Genomic DNA, 7,781 nt, shown 5'->3' on the forward strand with positions numbered 1-7,781 from the left:
AATCCCCCATTTGTTATAAATAGGCCTCCCCCTATTTTTTAGGAAAACCCTAACCCCCCCATCGTTTTCCGTGCCCGCAGCTCTTGTGACAGCCCGATGCCGACGTTCCAGAAGATTCCCCTTCTATTCCGTTTTCGTCGTGTGATTTATTTTATTTGCCGCATCATCATCGCATCATGCGCATCATCTGCATTGCATCGGCATCTCCGTTGCCGCCAGTTTTCAAAACTTCCATTCGTTAGTAGTTGCCGGTTCTCGTCGTCGTCCGTTCTGAGTCCAACCGCACTCGCACGTGCCCGCGGCATCGTTGGAAACCCTGTTTTAAAAGTGTGTTGAAAACTTTCTCTGATCGGGGTGAAACTTGGCATGCGGTCGTAATTAGTTATAGCTAGGCCGCCTGTCGAATTTCATCGCGATCGAAGTCCGTCTGGTACCCGAACGGTCGACCGTAGCGACACCGTATTCGGTCTACCGTCGGACGTCTGTCGATGTTTTAAAATTTGTTGCCGCGCCGCCCATTTCCCCTCTCATCTCCGGATATCCCCTCTACACGGCCACATACCCGTTCCCGCGTGCGGAATCGTTCGAATCGACCCCACGGTTGGATCCGGAACGGAATTCCGGTTAACCTAGCCCCCTTTTCTCTATAAATAGACCCCTCCTATTTTTTTAGACAGCCAACCCCCTCTCTCCTCGAAATTCGTGCAAACCCTAGCCTCCACATCCTCCAGCTAACCCTCAGATCCCATCTGAGCGATCTGGACCGTCGGATCGAAGATCCAACGACCCAGACACACCCATGCCCGAAATACTCCTTCTCCCATAGCTATTCTGCCCGCAACCCTCCTCCTCCCGAGTTCTTAGCCGCCTCGCCCGCCGTCCCGTGCCCCGATGCATCCCACCGGCCGGATCCCCCTCGCGCCGCCTGATCCTAGCCGGATTCCCCCTCGGGCCGTGCTCCTTCGCCGGAAACCAGCTCGGCCGCCTCCAAGCTCCCGCACGGGGGGGACGACGAGCGCCCGATCCCGAGCGACCCCCGCAAGGGCCTTCCTCCGCAGGCCGGCTGCTCCGCCAGCCTCCAGCGTGGCTGGGCCAGCCGCCCCGGCCTGCTCCACCAGCGCCTCCACAGGCCCAGGCCTCGGCCGCCCCCCTCTCAAGCGCCAGGCCAAGAGGCCCAACCGAGGTGAGCTATCCCTCGCCCCGAAGCGCATTTTAGTCATCTCACGCCCATGTCATGTGACCCATTAGCATTTAGATTAGGCCCGGTAGTATTTTTTTTTCTTTTAGGGTATTTTTTTGGGATTTAATTAAATTCCAAATTTTAGACGTATATTTAGATGTCCGTAACTTTAAAACCATAAATCGGATCGAGACGTGTAATATATGGTTTTGTGGTAGTTTTGCGCGTAGAATACGAATTTGCAACATGCATAATTATTTGATGTAGTCTTACGTGCCAAACGCCTAGTTTAGCATGCTGTCCTATTATGTTTGCATCCCGTAATATTTTTTCGCGCGTGTCCGGACTGCCCGCCTACCGTAGATTAAATGTCCATGTTTGAGGAATCATTTTTGCATGTATTTTGGAGCGGTCATTTGTATTTTTACGTGTAGGGATTTGCCGGTAATTTATTTTCCCGCGTATAGGTTATTTTCTCGCATTTATGTGCGGCATTATTTTGTGTTGCAAACCCCACATATTTTGAATGTTTCCGGGGTAGAAAAATCCCATGGATTTTTCTGTGCAATTAGTTTTAGCATTAGAGCAAGTTAGTTCGCGCGATATTTTGCCGTGATGCCCTTTTCTTTAATTCGTAGGATTTATTCCGTGATCCGTTTGATTAAGTTGTCAACTAGGGAGTTGTTCTTGGGTGTTTAGACTAGCCCCTGGTATTTTTAGTTTCAATAGAAATGCATGTTTAGGTGTGTTTTGATTGCTCTCAAATTGCTAGAAATAGTGCTGTTTTAGAGGTGCTGAAATATTTTTTAGTCTGAAATCTGTTATATTTTGTTGTTGTCTTGTCTTGCTTCTATCTTGTGATCTGTAGCTCTTTTGAGGTTGGTCCAATGGAGTTAGTTGAACCCCTTGTGTTTCTCTAGCATGCTGTAAATTTTCATACCATTTGGAGTCCTGTAACTATAGGTTTTGCTGCTGTCAATATGGCTTCAGATCGAAAACTGCACTTTCATGAGGTGTAATTTTCACTAAGTCTGGAATAGTGTGTGAGATGCCATTTTGTGTCTTCTTTTCCTAGTGCTCCTTGCTGCCATGCTAGTTGTTGTTAGTTGTTTGTAGTAGTGCGTCTTGCCCTCTTTCGTGCCATGCCTTGCTTGAGTTTATCAGAGTCGTGTCACCCGTAGTTGTGGGGTGTAGAAAATGCTATGTGGCTGATTTTGGCAGATTATAGCGTTTTCTTGTTTTGCTCGTAGTTGTTGAACCGTAGCTCCGATTTGATCGTGTCCTACTTGAAACTTGCTTAGAATATCGTGTAGTTTCATTTTCTCTTGTTGGTTGTAGGTTTTGAAGTGCTCGTAACCGTCGTTGCACACATATTGCATTCATGCAATCATATCTTGCGGTGCTTGTAACTTTTGATCCGTAGCTTCGTTGGAGAGGTTCTCTATGTGGAAATTTCTTGCCTCGACGCGTAGAATCACGTGAACCTATTTGTTTTGCTGTTTAACAACTAATTAATGTGTTAGTTCAGATCTGGACAGAATTGAAAATTAACATGTGAGGTCGTTTCGGAGGTGCTATATGTCATTTCCGACCTCATTAAAAATGTCTAGATAGGTAGTTTAATTTCCGCTTCACCTCTTGCATGTATGACAACATTAATATTGCCGTGTAAATAATCGGGATAGAACTAAATAAATAAGCGTGGAGTTTCATCAATATGCAACTCGTTGCATATTGAACTTCACTTAAGGTGTAGTGTTTGTTTGTGTGAATTGTCATGCTGTGACTTGCTTACATTCAGCTGCTCATGCATCATATGTGTTGTGCATCGTGTGGTGAATTTCGTGTGTTGATGTGTCTTTCCGGTTTGCTTCGTCTCGATAGAGTTCCGCAGCGTGCCGGATTGTGAGGACCCGTTCGACTACGCCGGTTCGTCTGCTTCACGGAGGCATTCTTCTTCCAAGCGGGATCTCAGGCAAGATGATCATTTCCCCAGATACCATTACTATCATTGCCATGCTAGTATTACCGTTTCTATCGATTATGTCTCGTTGCCTACCACATGTTAAATATCAGCGTCTCTACAATGCCATGTAAGCCTTCAACCTGTTCGACCTAGCAAACCACTGATTGGCTATGTTACTGCTTGCTTAATCCCTGTTGATAGCGTTGCTAGTTGCAGGTGCAGTTGCTTCCATGTGATTACATGGGTCCCTTGTCACATCACCATATTAAATTCTATTTAATTTAATGCACCTATATACTTGGTAAAAGGTGGAAGGCTCGGACTTTTCTAGCCTGATGTTTTGTTCCACCTTTGCCCCCTTAGTTTCGGCTACCGGTGTTATGTTCCATAAACGAGCGCTCCTAACACGATCGGGGTTGTTATGGGGACCCCCTTGATAATTCATTTTAGATTAAAGCTGGTCTGGCAAGGCCCAACATTGGTTTTACATTTGCCCAACATAATAATTTGATAATACTGAAATGCATAGGGAGTTAGCGCTACTCGAGGAGTAATTTTACATAAACAGGGGGGGGGGCAGTGCTGATGGTGTTGGTCCCAAACGGTCTGCCTGCGGGGCCACCGCGAGGAAACTCGAGGTTTGGCACTCGTAGCTAGTTCCATCCGTCGTGTCCTGAGAACAAGATACGCGGCTCCTATCGGGTACGTCGACACGTCGGGCGGCCTTGCTGGATTAGTTTTACCTTTGACGAGATATCTTGTGCATCGGGATTCCGGTGATGCTTTGGGTAATCTCATAGTTGAGGTTTTCCATTATGGAATCCGACGAGATCGCGAGTGTCGTGATCGAGGATTTCTATGCGGCTTGTGGTAATTTGTGATGCACTAGTTGGAGCACCCCTGCAGGGTTAAATCTTTCGAAAAGCCGTGCCCGCGGTTATGTGGCAACGTGGAAGCTTTGTTTAACACTGGTTCTAGATAACTTGAATTTAACGTAATTAAAATATGCCAACTGTGTGCGTAACCGTGCCTGTCTCTTTCCTAAGTTCTTTCTCCGATCGAGGACACGGTGGGGTTATGTCTGACGTAGGTATGTGTTCAGGATCATTCATTTGATCATCAGTAGTCACGTCCGTTATGCGTAGATCTTCCCCCTCTAATTCTTGTACTCGTAAGTTTAGCCACCAAATATATGCTTAGCCGCTGCTGCAACCTCACCACTTAACCATACCTCACCCATTAAGGTTTGCTAGTCTTGATACCTTTGGAAATGAGATTGCTGAGTCCCCTGTGGCTCACAGATTACTACAACACCAGTTGCAGGTACAGGTAAAGGTTACTAGACGCGAGCGCGTTGATTGTTCATTTGGAGTTGCTTCTTCTTCTTCATCATCGATCTAGGATGGGTTCCAGCCCGGCAGCCTGGGATGGCAAGGATGGACGTCGTTCTTCTTTTGTCGTTTGTTTTCGTCCGTAGTCGGACCCTGCTCTTACTCTTGATGATTATGTAATGTACTGATGTGACTCTGATGTAGCTTGTGGCGAGTGTAAGCCAATTCTATGTATATCTCATCTTTTCAGTACATGTACTTGTAACGATATCCATTCTTGCGACATGACGATATGCGCTTCTATCCCTGACGAGGCCTTCGTGCCAAATTGAGGATAGGGTCGCATCTTTGGCGTGACAAGTTGGTATCAGAGCAGTACCGACCTAGGAGCCCCCTTGATTGATCGAACTTGGCTGAGTCGAGTCTAGTGAAAAACTACTTTGAGTCTAGTTATATATCGGAGAGTAGGATTCTTTTTTCTCCTCTTCTATGCTCTGGTGAGGAATTTTGACGTAATATTTTAATTCTACTCCTCTTCTCACTCAAAAAAAATTTAGGTTCACGCGGATATTCTTGGAATCTATATGATGCCGATGTGACAGAGTTCTGTCTTGGTGCCTCCTATGTGCTCTAAGTTTCAGGGGAGTTGAGCTCCAGGGGATTCTTGAGCAGATCGTTATCATTCAGATTTTTTAGTATCTCAGAACGAAGGATGTTCGTAATTGCTTCAATACTAGTAGTGGCGAGATAACCCCGATGTCCCCAGTACTGGTGCAGATTGTTCGGGAGTACTGCCATACTTTGTATCGTTGTGATCACGAGGGTCTGTTGTAGATGAAGGTCCGAGATTCTGGTTGTGTGTTGACGGATGTGATACAGGTGAAGGGTTAGTATAGGAGTTGTGTGATATTACTCCTTGTATCCGTGTACCAGATTGCATGACCACATATTTCGGGAATTCATAGGTGGGAATTCAAGTAGTTGCTTATAGGAAAATCTTCCAACAAATCCTCACCCTTTGTTTTGTTGAACTATGGTAATTCAAGTTGCTTCGATGTCAAGCGGTGACTTCAGATCTTTTCTAAGCAGTGTTCTCATATTCATATGAGAGTGCAAATTCTTTGCTCAATCAGTTGTCTTATCAACTCTTTTCAACCGGAGTCATCGTATCAATTCTTTTTCAACCCGTGTGTCTCTCTTCAAGTAATTCAGTCCTCTCCAATATTTGCAGACCATTCTCTCATTTTATTCCGGAGTTCATCTCATCTGACCCAAGTTGTGTTTGTTTTCCCCGCCCTCCCACCCTTTTTCTTTGGTGATTCAATTTTTCATCCAAGAGTTTCTTTTCATTGTGCTTCCGCTGTCTGTTCTTTTCTCTTTTACCCGGTGATTCATTGTGAATGTTCTCAGGAGTTCTAGTTCATCATTCCTTCAACCTGGTTATCTTTTTCCGGTGAATTTAATTCAGTTGTCTGTGCTCATCATATCCTGTTCATCCTTGTTAATTCTTTCCTATGTTGGGGAATTCCTGCCAGCCTATGTTGTTATCATTTCTCTCTATTCTATCCGGAGCATTGAAGATATCTCGAAAGTTTCGTGTTTTCAATTCTTTTAATTATTTCGAGGTTCTCAACCTCATCTAGTTCTCTTCATACCGGTGCAATATCTCTCATTCTAGCAATCTTTTCTAACGGTGGTTTCTTTGAGTGGGCCCATAACCCACAGGTTTTTCCCAGGATCTTATATGTCTCTTCTATTTTTCCAGAGGTCTTTAATTCTTTTCAACTATGACGTAAGTATGAATTTCATCAGTCATATCCCTTCTCCAAGATCTATTTGAATTAATTCTCAGATTTGGCTCAACCTTGCATTCTTATTTATTCCGGAGTGTCTCAGTAATTCTTGGTGTTTTTCTCATCATCATTCTCAGTTTGTAATTTGAAGGGGTGTTTCTCTCGAATCTTGGTTCATTCTCTAGAAGATTCATCATTTCAGCCTTGTGCCATCATTTTAATTGTTGCCAAACATGACTATCCCTTTCTTGCTATCCGGTGCATTTCTGAGTTGTTTTCATTCTCGATCCTCCGAAGGCCATCATTTCAGAAGATTCTCCGTTCTCAGCCTTCAGCTTTCATCCTCAATTCTTCTCGATTGTTGTCTCTTCGTTCGTCTCTCAATTTTTTTCGGTGCCTTGTTCTAGTTTTCTTTCAGGTGGATCATGATCTCTTCATTCTCATGTATCTCCATTAATTCTTGGTATCCCCATTCCATTGTGAATTCTTACCGGTGCTTCCTTCAATTATGCTTCAAGTGGTGCTTACCTATCTCCCCCTTCAAGTTTCTTTCAAGAAGAATAAGTTGTATGCTAAATCTGTTGCTTGTCATTAATTTAACTTGATGAAGGATAAGCATAACATAATTCTTATTCTTGTTCAGAGTAATCCGAATTCTTCTTCCGTAGTGGCTCATCACATCAATTCTTTATCCCATGTGCTTATCTTTCTTTTCCGGAGTTCCAAGTTCTTTTAAGTATCTCTTTGTGAGGCTTCATCTAAATCTTGGCAAGGTCATATTCTTATTATTTTCTACCTTCGTATCGTTGCGTCATTCATTTGTATACAGAGGTCATCATGGTGGTTCATCAAGGTTTCAATTCATTCTCAAGTGTTCCTCAAGATTCTGTTGGAGTACCTCAAGTATCCTTTCTCTTGCATTTATATGTGCAATTGTTCTTTCTTATATTTTGAGGTGGTATTATAGCATTCTTGTTAGTGTAGGAGCCTCGAAGAGATTTCCTTTCAAGAATGAGATAATTAAACCCATCAATTCTATGGTCATGAGACATTTTCAACCCATGATTTCTTCATTGACCTATCTTAGATTGGATTTCACCTAAAGCTTTTCCTATGGATTGTTGCTATTAGGGTGCTTATCATTAATCCAAGTTCTCAATGTATCCTCTTCGTGTAAGAATTGTTCATATCTTGTTTATCCCAATCTATCCTTGTTTCTTTTAGTGGTTGGTTGTCACCTCATATTTGTTGAGATGATTTTCATAAGCCCACTACTACTTTGTTCTTTCGTTGTTGGTTTTCCAACTACTACGTCAATTCTATGACCGGAGGCTCTTCAATTCTATTGTGATGATAGTTGGCATTCTTTCTTCTTTCCCTTCTTCCGCTTGAGTTAGTTCCTATTCTCGTGTTCCGGAGGCATTGTAGTGTTGCTCTTTTGGGTCAATCTTGTTGTTCTACCAAGATAATGGTGTTACCTTGCTCTATTTAGTTGTTTGTTATGTATATTG

The sequence above is a fragment of the Hordeum vulgare genome, chromosome 6H, assembly GCF_904849725.1.
Source record: "Hordeum vulgare subsp. vulgare chromosome 6H, MorexV3_pseudomolecules_assembly, whole genome shotgun sequence".
Lineage (NCBI taxonomy): Eukaryota > Viridiplantae > Streptophyta > Magnoliopsida > Poales > Poaceae > Hordeum > Hordeum vulgare.